The 13,918-nt window shown below is 41.7% G+C and overlaps 1 protein-coding gene across 1 annotated transcript in view; it reads left to right on the forward strand.

Moving 5' to 3' along the window:
• Positions 1–6,940, forward strand: part of morf4l1 (mortality factor 4 like 1) — a 73,835-nt gene extending 66,895 nt beyond the window's left edge. The window contains exon 13 of the mRNA XM_087981322.1: positions 6,922–6,940. The gene's annotated coding sequence lies outside the window, so the exon portion shown is untranslated. The remainder of the gene's footprint in view (positions 1–6,921) is intronic.
• Positions 6,941–13,918: the final 6,978 nt, after the last annotated feature.

The following is a 13,918-nucleotide window of genomic DNA, read 5'->3' on the forward strand; positions in this document are numbered from 1 at the left end:
CATCTTTTTCAGCAAAGTGCTGCTACTGAAGTCAGAAGGCTGTCTGCAAAAGAATTTGCAATTCTGTAGCACGTTTTTTTATATTATCAGGTGGAGTCCCAGAGTGCCTTACAGCCAATGAAATACTTGGAGTTTTTAATTCATGTATTCGTTCATGGTATGTGGACATTGTTTGTTGGATCAGCATTTCTTGTCTGTCCCTAGTTGTCCATGAGAAGATGATGCTGAACTGCACTTGAACTGCTGTAATCCATCCGATCTTCTCCTTCTCCTCCTTGTTTGTATATTTGTAAGTCCCTTCATATTCTGCTTAGGCAAATGTTGCAGTATTTTAGAGCTCTTAGTAATGAATGCTCAGCAATACTTTGAGCCTTCAGCTGTTTACTCTATTTCCTTTTTTTTCTCTAAATGTGAAAGAAATTCAAGAAGGATAGCATCGGGGGCAGTAATCTCTCCCAGATCACTGTTGCTCAGATCAGCAGAAATGTAGTAGTGTACTTTAGTACTAGCTCAGCACCAATACAGAAGAGTTCAACTTTTGAACATTTTAATCTGAAATGTCACAATTTCTTTCCTTGGTTTTTGTTGTAGGATAGGAGGGAAGACACTGAATTCTCCTGTTTTAAGAGAATTGACCAGGTTTCCACCTGTTGCTGCAATCCAATACTTCACTGTGTTCTTTCAGCTGTCTGGACCCTAAATGCTGGAATTTGTTCACACACCATCTCCCTGTAATGTGCAGTGTAAAATGGATTTCTTTAAGCTGATCTTTGGTCCTCCATCCTAATGTCATCTCATAGCTTCCAGTTAAACTTGGTTTCATTACAAGTTGGGAAAACGCCTTGTGATGTTTCAATATGTTTGAAGGCAATTGACCACACATGGAGTATTGTGTACAATTTATGGTCCCCTTACTTGAGCGATGTAGTTGTTTTGGAGTCAGGTCAGAGGAGGTTCATGTGATTGATTCCCAAGATGAGGGGTTTGTCTTATGAAAAGAGATTGAGCAGTTTAGGCCTATATCTGCAGCATTTAGAAATATGAGAAGAGATTAAATTGAGATGCTAAAGGGGATTGATAAAGTAGATGTTTCTTCATGTGGGGAAGTCTAGAACAAGGTCATAATCTTAGGATAAGAGGTAGCAGATTTAAATCAAGATGAAAAATTTCTTCTGTGTTGTGAATCGGTGGAGTTCACTATCTTAGCGTATGGTGGATGTCTGGACGTTGAGTAAATGTAAAAGGTGATGGACAGGTTTTTAATAAGTAATGGGTTAAAGGGTTATGGAGATTGGGCAGGAAAGTGGAATTGAGGCTGAGATGAGATTTGCCATGATGGTATTAAACGGCAGCGCAAGTTCAAAGGCCAAACTGCAGTTCTGGGGCCTTGCAGGGGGGGCTGGTTGGAAGGTAGCTGGGAATGCAATAGGTAGATGAAGGTTAGGAGAAGGTGATAGGTTGGAGCAGACAGATGGGAATGATGATGGACAGGACAAGAAGATGGTGCCGAGTTGGAGGCTTGGGACTGGGATAAGGTAGGGGGAGGGAAATGAGGAAACTGGTGGAATCCACATTAAACCCATGTGGTTGGAGGGTCCCAAGGCGGAAGATGAGGTGTTCTTCCTCCAGGCTTCGGGTTGTTAGGATTTGGCGATAGAGGAGGCCCAGGACCTGTATGTCCTTCGTGGAGTGGGAGGGGGAGTTGAAGTGTTCAGCCAGAGGGCGGTGGGGTTGGTTGGTACAGGTATCCCAGAGATGGTCTCTGAAACGATCTGCAAGTTGGTGTCCTGTCTCCCCGATGTGAAGGAGACCACATTGGGTGCAACCGATATAGTAGATGACATTTTTGGAGGTATAGGTAAACTTCTGTTGGATGTGGAAGGATCCTTTGGGTCTTGGGAGGTGGTGGGGCACAGGCTTTGCACTTCCTGTGGTGGCAGGGGAAGGTGCCGGGAGTTGGGTGTGGGCTGGTGGAGGTGAGGATCTGACAAGGGAGTCATGGAGGTAATGGTCTCTCTGGGATGCTGATAGGGATGGAGAGGGAAATATATACCAAGTGGTGGGGTCTGTATGTTGGTGGCAGAGGATGATGCGATGTATATGGAGATATACATCCAAATGAAACTTAAACCAATCTCTCAATTCCCTGATTATATGTGATGCCATTAGTTTTATTAATCAAGGCCTTTGATATCAGGTGATAGAAGAGTTGAGTAATATTTTATTTTTCTTGAAGATTGTAATGTTGACTTGTATCTTTCCAGTGTGACCTTTACTGATTGTTTGCAGAGCTTTTAATATTTTTAAATGTGTTCAGCCATGTTATTACATGCATCTGAATTTAAACCCAAACCTTCCAGAATCACTACCACTACAAAACTCACCATAAGGAGTTATACTCGTGCATTAATGAGAAGGTTGAATAAGGGCGGCACGGTGGCTCAGTGGTTAGCACAGTTGCCTCACAGCGCCAGGGACCCGGGTTCAATTCCTGCCTCGGGCGACTCTGTGGAGTTTTCACATTCTCCCTGTGTCCATGTGGGTTTCCTCCCACAATCACAAAAATGTGCCAGTCAGGTGAATTGGTCATGCTAAATTGCCATAATGTTGGGTGCATTAGTCAGGGGTAAATATAGGGTAGGGAAATGGGTCTGGGTGGGTTACTCTTCGGAGGGTCGGTGTGGACTTTGTTGGGCCAAATGGCCTGATTCCATACTGTAGCGAGTCTAATCTAAATCTGTCTGTTTAAATTATGTGGAGACTGAGTGCTGTACAACCAGAGTAATGGGCACCCTCTGTTTCTGTGACCAGTGCACATTACATCAACAAAGCTGGGAAAAAAATAATGATAGGTTTTCTTAAAAATCTGCAGTCAGCTTTTTCTACAAAGCAATCAGTCACCGGCTGTTGGTATCAAGCACTCTAAAAGCAGAGTTATTTATGTTAATTAGCATTTCAGATCCTCAATTAATCCTCAACTCAGGCATTGATGGCTAGGACCTAGGGATGAAGCTGCAGGATGATCATTGTCCCAGGGGTCAATGATACCTGGGGGATCTGTTTGAAGACTTTTATTTTGCTCAATATCATGGAAATGATCAAACTGAAGCTGCAAACACAGGAATCTAAGTTTGCAATTGATGGGAAATAATGCTGATAGAATCGAAAGCTAAACAGGATTAAGTATTTTAATATACAGTCAGTTAAGCTATAAAGCATGTTTCTTCAACACGAGTTGGCTACAATGTGGTTCAAGAATTTAGACCATTATGTGTGGAACGAGAACTTTCCTTACGCAATTCTGATTCCATTGGTCTAAGTGGTACTGCTATTACACAATTTCCTTATGTGGGATGCATGGGAAAGGAACTATCGCATTATATCAAAACAGACTGTATTTCGGGAATTGAGAAAACAGGTAGGAGTTCAATCTGGAATAATGGGATGTGTTAGATTAGACTATTTAGATAGGAACTAAGAAATATTGCTGGGTTCTATGACTCTTAAAGAAAACAATGCACAAAGTCAGTGCAAGGGATCAGTGTGTGCAGACAGACAATAAATGGATTTGTTGCAATAGATGCTCATGGAGGCAGCCAGCAAAGAAATCTAGATGGTGAGAGGTATTATTGGCAAAGTAGTGCTGACACTTCATAATTCATTAGGAGTGACTGCACTTGAACAGGTTAAGTTCTGATCAGTGCCAAACAAACATAATATCAGGCCAAGCCGAAAGATTGAGGGGATAACCGGATTTGATTATGTGAATTGGGTATATTCTCATTGGGGATGAGAGGGTTGGGAGTTAATGGAATGGCAGGTATTCGAACAGGACCCTAACCAACTCGATCCAGAACACATAGCCCCACCTGAAATTTGGGGTGGAGGGAGTGGTAGCTCATTTATCATTGGGCGTCATGGTGGCACAGTGGTTAGCACTGCTGCCTCACAGCGCCAGAGACTCTGGTTCAATTCCCGCCTTAGGCAACTGTGTGTGTGGAGTTTACACATTCTCCCCGTGTATGTGTGGGTTTCCTCCCACAGTCCAAAAATGTGCAGGTTAGGTGAATCGGCCATGCTAAATTGCCCGTAGTGTTAGGTGCGTTAGTCAGAGGGAAATATAAGGTAGGGGAATGGATCTGGGTGGGTTACTCTTTGGACTTGTTGGGTCAAAGGACCTGTTTCCATACTGTAGGGAATCTACTCTAACATTGGAGCAGAATTAGGCCATTGAATCTGCTCTGCCATTTGATCATGGCAAGATGTTTTTCAATCCCATTCTTCTGCCTTCCTCTATACTGCTTCACCTGACTAATCAAGAACCTCTCTATCTCAGTCTTAAATATATTCAGTGACTTGCCTCCACAGCCCTCTGTGGCAATAAGTTCCACAGATTAACTATCCTCTGGCTGAAGAAATTCCTCCTCGTCTCAGATGCAAAGGGTTATCCCCTCACTCTGAAGTTGTGCTCTCAGATCCTAGATTCTCCTACCAGTGGAAACATCTTCTCCATGTCCTCTCTATCGAGGCCTCTCAGTATTCTGTAAGTTTCAATCAAATCCTCCTAAAACTCTGTCGAGCACAAGCTAGAGTTCTCGATCACTCCTCATATGATGAGTGCTTCATCCACAGGATCATTCTTGTAAACCTCCTCTGGACCCCCTCCAATGCCAGCACATCCTTGTCTAGATACAGGGACCAAAACTGCTCACGGTATTCCAAATGCAGTCTGACCAGAGCCATCTACAGCCACAGCAGTTCATTTCTGTTCTTGTATTCTAGCTGTCTTGAAATGGACACTAACTAACTTTTTAACTTGCCTTCTCAATTACATGTTAACTTTAAGGGAATGCTGAAGTAGGACTCCCAAGTCTCTTTGTGATTTCCAAAGCCTTTCCCCATTTAGAAAATGGTCGACAGCTCTTTTGTCTACCAATGTGCACAATCTCTCACTTTCACAAATTGTATTCCATCTGCCACTTTTTTACCCACACTACTAGCCTGTCCAGTCCTTCTGCAGCGTACCCACTTCCTCAGCATTATCTGTTCTTCACCTATGTTTGTCTTATCTGCAAATATAGCAAAGTACCTTCAGTTTCTTCACCCAGATTGTTAATATATAACCTGAACAGTTGTCCCAACATAGACTACTTCGTGAGTTTTGAGAAGATTTGTAGCTCAGGTTGAGGTTTTGGATGTAGGTTTGCTTGCTGAGCTGTAAGGTTCATTTCCAGATGTTTCGTTACTCTACTTGGTAACATCTTCAGTGGGCCTCAAGCAAAGCAATGCTGACAATTCCTGCTTTCAATTTATATGTTTGGGTTTCTTTGGGCTGGTGATGTTATTTCTTGTGATGAAGTCACTTCCGGTTCCTTTTCTCGGGGTGGTAGATGGGGTCTAACTCAATGTGTTTGTTGATAGAATTCCGGTTGGAATGCCATGCTTCTAGGAATTCTCATGCATGTCTTTGTTTGGCTTGTCCTAGGATGGATGTGTTGTCCCAGTCGAAGTGGTGTCCTTCCTTATCTATATGTAAGGATACTAGTGAGAGTGGGTCATGTCTTTTTGTGGCTAGTTGGTGTACATGTATCCTGGTGGCTAGTTTTCTGCCTGTTTGTCCAATGTAGTGTTTGTTACAATCCTTGCATGGTATTTTGTAAATGGCATTAGTTTTGCTTGTTGTCTGTATAGGGTCTTTCAAGTTCATTAGCTACTGTTCTAGTATATTGGTGGGTTTTTGGGCTACCATGGTGCCAAGGGGTCTTTGCAGCTCAGCGAGCAAACCTATCCAACAGACTACTTCGAAACTCCACTAGTCATCAGTTGCCATCCTGAAAAAGACCCTTTTATTTCCACACTCTGCCTTCTACCAGTCAATTAACCCTCAATTAATGCCAGTACCTTACCCCTATCTTTATGGCCTCTTGTTCTATTTAGCAGCCTCCTATGCGGCACCTTACCAGCCACCTTCTGGAAATACTGTCTACTTGATATACTCCATCTAACTTGATACCTTCTCAAAGAATTCTACCAGATTTGTCAGCCATGACCTTGAAGCTATGCAAACTCAACCCTACTTTACTGTGCACTTTTAAGTACTCTGCAATCTCAACCTTAATAATGGATTCTCAAATCTTACACAGAAAAGGTCAGGCTAACTGGCGTATAGTTTCCTTTTGGGTGTAGGTTTGCTCGTTGAGCTGGAAGGTTCATTTTCAGACATTATACTAGGTAACATCTTCAGTGAGCCTCCAAATGAAGCACTGCTCGTGTTTCCTGCTTTTTGTTTATATGTTTGGGTTTCCTTGGGTTGATGACATTTCTGGCAGTGATGGCATTTCATGCGGTGATGTCACTTCCTGTGGCGATGTCATTTCCTGTTTTTCTCAGAGGATAATAAATGGGGTCCATGTCAATGTGTTTGTTAGAGTTCCGGTTGAAATGCCATGCTTCCAGGAATTCTCGTGCGTGTCTTTGTTTGGCTTGTCCGAGGTTGGATGTGTTGTCCCAGTCGAAGTGGTGTCCTTCCTGCATAGGAACTACGCAGAGCAGAGGATAATCACCTATACAATGTATTCAAAAAGAATGGGTAACCTATGAACACAGTCTGCTGATTTCTCAGCAACAAATCCAAACAAGCAGACAAAACACATCCAGAAACCCTAGCCTCTCCCCTACATCAAAGACATCTCAGAAATGACTGCCAGACTACTCAGATCTCTTGGCATCATGGTAGCCCACAAACCCACCAACACACTAAAGCAGCAGCTAATAAACTTGAAACACCCTATACAGACAACAAACAAAACTAATGTCATTTACAAATACCATCCAAAATCTGTAACTAACACTACATTGGACAAACCGGCAGAAAACTAGCCACAAAATGACATGACTCTCTCTCACTATCTTTATATACAGATAAGGAAGGACACCACTTCAACTGGGACAACATATCCATCCTAGGACAAGCCAAATAAAGATACGCACGAGAATTCTTAGAAGCATAGCATTCCAACCAGAACTCTATCAACAAACACATTGACTTTGGACCCCATTTCCCACCCTCTGAGAAAAAGAACGGAAATGACATCACCAACCTAAGCAAACCCAAACATATTATTAGAAAGCAGGAATCATGAGCAGTGCTTTTTCTGGAGGCTTACTGAAGATGTTACCTAGTATGGTGATGAAATGTCTGAAAATGGACCTTCCAGCAAACCTACATCCAGAACCTCAACCTGAGCTACAAATCTTCTCAACTCGCTATTTCCTGTTTTTTTTTTAACCTACCTCCATCCCTTCCTCTTTACACAAAAACAGTGAAAGCAAATTCTATTCATTCGTTTGATTTCCCTCAGTGAGTAATATTTGAGGTGCAGGATGAGAGAAATTTGAGTTAAAATAAAATCTGATATTGGAAATGTCCTAAATTGCTTCTCCGGAGAACTATGGTATAAAGTATGACACTAAGCCACAATGTGAAATGTTAGGTCAGACAGCTAAAAGCTTAGGAAAGGGATAAGCGTTGGGGAGTGCCTTAGAATGATGTGAATGAGGGGGGCAAATGCTATTATCGAGCTTGGGACCTTGGTAACTGAAGGCATAACCACCAATGATAGAATATAGAACAGTACAGTCCCCTCAGCTGACGATGTGTCAAGCATTTATCTTAACCTACACACCCTTCAATTAACTGCCTTCCGTGTGCTTGTCCAGTAGTTGCTTAAATGTCCCTAATGTCTCTGACTCTACTACGACTGCTGGCAGTGCATTCCATGCACCTACCATTCTCTGCATAAAGGACCTACCTCTGACATCTCCCCTATACCTTCCTCCACTCATGTTAAAATTATGACCCCTCGTGACAGCCATTTCTGTCCTGGGGAAAAGTCTCAGGCTATCTACTGTATCTATTCCTCTCATTACCTTGTACACCTATTAAGTCACCTCTCATCCTTCTTCTCTCCAGTGTGAAAAGCCCTAGCTCACTTAGCCTTCATAAGACAAAATTAAAAATAGTCCAACAGGTTTAATTGGAAGCACTAGCTTTTGGAGCACTGCTCCTTCAACAGGTGGTTGTGGATGACACAATTGTAAGACGCAGAATTTATAGCAAAGGTTTACAGTGTGGTGTAACTGAAATTATGCATTGAAAAATACCTTGATTGTTTGTTAAGTCTCTCATCTTTCAGAATGACCATGTTAGTTTCACTTCTCTTCATAAGACAAGCCCTCCAATCCAGGCAGCATCCTACTAAATCTCCTCTGCACCCTCTCTAAAGCATCTACAGAGGAACCTTGATTATCCTAAAGACACGGGCGGGGAGTATTTTGTTTGGTTAATCGAATACCGGATAACACAGTTTAGCCAAGCACTGGGACCTTGTGATCTTGTCGCATAAACTGATATTCAGATCATCGAATGGCGGATAATCGAGGTTCCTCTGTATGTCGTTCCTATAATGATGTGACCAGAACTTGATACAATATTCCAAGTATAGTCTAACCAGGGTTTTATAGAGCTGCAGCAAAACCTTGTTGCTCTTAAACTGTTAATGAAAGCCAAAACAGCATACGCCCTCTGAACAGCCTGATCAACTTGGATGGCAGCTTTGAGGGATATATGTATGTAGACCCCAAGATCCTGCTGTTCCTCCACACTGCCAAGAATCCTGTCTTTAAACCTGTATTCAGCATTCAAATTTGACCTTCCAAATTGAGTCACTTCGCATTTGTCCAGGTTAAACTCCCATCTGCCACTTCTTAGCCCAGCTCTGCATCCTGTTAATGTCTTGTAGCCTGCAACAGCCCCCGACACTACAACACCACCAATGTTTCTGTCATTGGCAAACATACTAACTCACCCTTCCACTTCTCCATCCAATTCATTTACTAAAAACTACAAAGAGCAGAGGCCCAAGAACAGATCCCTGCAGGACACCACTAGTCACTAACCTCAAGGCTGAATACTTTCCATCCACTACCACTCGCTGATGGTGTGTGTAAAAATTGGGGATATGCAAGTGGCTGGAATCGGAGGAGCATGGTGGCCATAGAGGATTGTGGGATTGGAGGAGATTAGAGATAAAAGCACAACTGTGGCAGGCTCTTGTGCCACAATGGTGGTGCCCTTATCTCTGAGCCAGGCGGCCTGCATTCCAGTCCCACCTTCTCTGAAGATGTGTGATAAAATGTCTGAACCACGTTGGTTTTTTAAAAAGCACAGCTGCGGAGCGATTTTAAAACAATGAAAATTTTAAAATCAAGCAGCCAGAAAACATAGGGAAATTGAACTTGGTGTGATTTAGGATGTGAGGAGCAGGGGTTTGGCTGACCTTAGATTTGTAGAGGGTAGAATATGAGAAACTAGCCAGGGAGAGATTTTGTTTGGCTCTAGAGATTGCAAGGGTGTGAATAAGAGTTTCAACAGCAGGTGAGCAGTTACTGACATGGAAATTGGTCTTGGGCGATGAATACGAGGCCGAAGCTCACTCCAGGATCAAACATAACATGAATTGTGAATGACTGGCTTCATCTTACATTGTTCCCCTGGGGAATAGATGAAATATGTAATTTCGGAACACATTATGGAGCAGGGAGTGGAACTGGTGCCTTCAGCTTTGCTGATATTTAATTGGAGAACATAAGCTGAATGTAGCATGTTTGGAACAACGGGTGACTTTGGATTTGTGATTTCTAGGTTATTAAAACACTCCATTGGGGGTAGTGGAAGTGTATGGGGGTTGACAGACGGATTCCCCACCTCATCTGGATCTGTTATCGACTGTGAATAATCATTCTGATGATTCGGTAACTCCATGCTTTTTGGATTATTTGACCAGGATGATAGAAGGTGAATTACATGAACCATGGGTTTTCTGCAATATAAGCTATGGAATAGTAATTCCTATTCTTTATAATTCACCCTTTTAGGAAATATTTTCATAACCAGAGGCTGCACAAATGTCGCACTATTGGATTGTGATCTATATTCTGAGTGGAGCTGTTGGTTTAAAGCCATCATTAATTTAATTGACTTCAGCCCTACATGTTTTTCTTTTCATTACATACTCTGGCAAACGGTGGATGTCTTGGTAGGCTGAAGTTTTAAAAAAAACAAATTCCTTGAAAATCTATGCTTAAACAGTTATGCTGAAATATCTTTCTCACGGACCTCTGTCTCTTTGTAGTAAGTATTATGCATGAATTTAGAGCCCACAGACAGAGGGCAGCAAATCACAATGAGCAGATATCTACTCAAAATGCCAATGAGGTGAATGTTAAACTTTTGGGTATAAATTCTGAAATATAAAAATCTGTCAATGATTACAGCAACCTTTAAAGTAGAAGAATAACTTCACCTGTTTGTGTAAGAAATTCACTAAATTAATATCGCATCATTTGATTTTACCTAAAAGATATTAATTAGTATTACTATTAATTAATCTCTCTGCTATTTTAGTGCATTACGTGTTCTGTCCTTAATTCATTTATTTTGAAGAGGTTAATGGCTTTTTTTAAAATAAGACAGATGACACCTTAATGGAACCAAATGCACTAGTATGTTAGTGTCTGCAATTCAGAGATTTAGAAATTTCCTCTGAAGAAATTCCTTGTGCTTCAGCATGTAATGGTGACCACCTGATTGTAAGACTAGGGCTGCTGGTATTAAACTCTCCAACCAGAGGAAACAATTTTCCAGTTTCTATAACAGAATTATTACAGTGCTGAAGAAGGACCTTCAGTCCATGTCTGCACAGGCTCCTTAATGGGCATCCCAGTGCCATTCTCCTGCCTTCACCCATCATTCTGCTTTCTTTTCACATAGTCTTCTAATTCCCTTGTGAATGTCTTGATTAAACCTTGCATCCACCGTGCTCTAAACTATTCCATTCCGCATCTAATCATAGAAACATAAAAAACAGGAGTAGGCCATTCAGCCCTTTGAACCTGTTTTCTCAGCTGTTTTCTTTGCCACAGGATTCCTCAGGTTCACTAATCTATGGATGAAGAAAATTGTTCTCACTTCAGTCCTAAATGGCCTACCTATACGTTAGATGGTGACTCTGGTTCCAGATTCTCCTTTCATCGGGATCATCCTTCCTGTCTAGTCCTGTTAGGTTTCTGTGAGACCCCCCCCCCCCCCCCCATGTGTACCTAAGCTCCAATGAATATAATCTTAACTGATCCAGTTTCTCTTCTTGCGTCAATCCTACCATCCAGAAGTCAGTTTGGTAAACTTTTGTTGTATTCTCTTGATAGCCAGGACATCCTTCCTGAGATAAGGAGACCAAAACTGCACACAATATTCCAAGTGTGCTCTCACCTAAGCCCTGTATAATTGTAGCGAGGCACCTCTGCTCGAATCCTCTTGCGAGGAAGGTCAGTCTGCCATTTGCTTTCTTCACTATCTGCTGCACCTGCGTGCTTGCCTTCAGCACTTACTTGCTGTGTGTAAACATTTTTCCTCACATTACTTTTGCTTTTTTTACCAATTACTATATATCTGTGCTGCCTTGTTTTTGATTTCTTCCCAAGTGGAACAATTTCTGTCCATTTACTTGGTCCAGACCACCCATGATTTTTAATCTGACCTCCTCAGCCTTCTCCTCCAAGGAGAACAGTCCTTCTTTATGCTCACCAATGTATTCACATCCTTCGTAAAGTGAGATGTCCAGAACTTTACACCATACTCCAGCTGAAGCCAAACTAGTGTTTTTTACAAGTTCAACATAATCTCCTTGTTGCAGTGTTCCATGCCTCTATTAATAAAGTGTAGGTTGTAGTATACTTTCGTAACTGCTTACTCATTGTCCTACCACTTATAATGACTTATACACATATGTACCTAGGTCACTCTGTTCCTGTCAAGTCTTCAAGAATTATATGTGTGTCAATTATATCACCTCTTATTCTTCAGAGGCTTTCTGAAGTGTCTTGCGATATTTATCATTACGGTTTATATTTAGAATATTAATTTCATGTCAAATATATGGCATGTGGGTTTTTACTCAGCTTCCTGCCCCTTGGTTTACTGTGCTAGGAGGGCCTTCAGTTCTGGCCCTTTCACCTTGCAGCTGCAGTTACCTCAGACTTTAGTGTATCCCTCAGCATATTGGTACATGCCAAGGTCCAGGACAATCTGCAACACTTGATTGGTGACAGCTTTTTTTTCACTAAACGTCTAGCAGGTTTTGGGAAAACCAAAGAGTCTTTCTCTGTGTTGTTGGTCCTCCAGGCACAGTTGTTTACTGTGCGTATGTTTCCATGTACAGTCTATAGAGTCTACAGGACTGCATCATAGAGCTGTTTGGGATGGACCTCAATGAAACCCATCTTCTTTGTGCAGATCTCCTTTGCAAATGCACATTCCACAAGAAGGTGGATGATGGGAAAGTCGTGACTACTCCATTTTTCCTTACATTTTCCAGATATTTCCACTGGCGTTCAGAAGCATGAGACATGATCTCATTGAAATATAGGATTCTTTAAGGAGAGTCTAGAACCAGAGAATTTAGTCTCCGAATTAAGGTGGGGAGACCATTTAAGACTGAGATGAGGAGGAATTGCATCTCTCGGAGGGTTGTGAGTCTTTGCAACTCCTTGCCACAGAGGGGTGCAAAGTCCTTGTGTTAATTGAAGGTGGAGATAGATTTTTCATCAGTTGGGTAATCAAGGGTTGCAGGGTGAATACAGGAAAGTGGATTTGAGAGATGTTGGATCAGCCATGATCCTATTGAATGGCAGAGCAGGCTCAAGAGCTGAACAACCTACCCCCAATTCTATTTCTTATGGTCTTATATAACAACCCTATTTTTTTTCATTGTTTTGGAGATCAAAGAGAGGACTATTGTTGGGTAAAGCATTGTTTACTTTGATTAAATGAGAGGAATTTTACCATCTCTAATGTAATTCATTTACGCAAATTAGGCACATTAGTTAATAGATTTCTCTAACTATAAACTTAATTGAACCTTCAAGAGCATGTGCAATTAGGAATAGTATATTAATTAATTATGCTAAGTAGAAGTAAATTACACATACAGCAACGGCTGGTTAAAAAACAGGTTGCCTGTTCCATAACTCAAACTATCGCAGCACGGAAAGCTTGACAATAACCTGACACTAGAGAATGAGAAATGATCAATTATTTTGTTCTCTGTATAAACTTTTAATTTGAGTCTGCTGCTGTCAAAGGGCAGAGTTTCTATTTAAAAGGGAGGGGCCCCTAATCTTTACAGAACTACAGTTGACAAGGTAATCCTGATGTCTGTTAGGAACAGGAGGAGGCCAGTGAGCCCCTTGACCCTGCTTCACCAAGCAACCAGGTTACACCTGGTCTGTATGTCAGCCCCTTGACCCTGCTTTGCTCTGAAAGCTCTGACCATCAGCAACTTTAAGGGAGAGAGTTTCAGATTTCCTTTCCTCTTTGTATGCAGTGGTACTTCCAATTTCAGTCCTGAATGGCCTTGTGCTTATTTTAAGGCTATATCTCCATACAACAACAATTTGCATTTATATGCCACCTTTAATGCAGTAAAATATCATAAGATGCTTCAGAGGAGTGACTATTGACAAGCCTTGACACCGAGCTACATGAGGAGGAATATTTTTACAGTGTTTTAAGATGACAGTAGAAAGTGGTGACACTACACGACAATTTTCATTGTTTTTAAGAGTACATGTGACAATAAATGAATTAAGGTTTTATGAGGTTATCATCATGGAGATTTAAGGCATGGAATGAGGCTGTTTTGCACATTGTGTATGTACTAGCCATTGAGTATCTGCCTGTGTTAATCCCATTTTCCAGCATCGAGCCTGCAGCTTGTAAACTATAGAGCTCTATCTGGGTCTCACTTCTCTGGGGTTTATTAGGAAGCTCTCTGCCACTCTGACCAGCTCTTTAACTGAA

Source organism: Chiloscyllium plagiosum, unplaced genomic scaffold (assembly GCF_037043375.1).
Source record: "Chiloscyllium plagiosum isolate Xiang-an unplaced genomic scaffold, Cpla_swu_hap1 HiC_scaffold_39, whole genome shotgun sequence".
In the NCBI taxonomy this organism is placed as follows: domain Eukaryota; kingdom Metazoa; phylum Chordata; class Chondrichthyes; order Orectolobiformes; family Hemiscylliidae; genus Chiloscyllium; species Chiloscyllium plagiosum.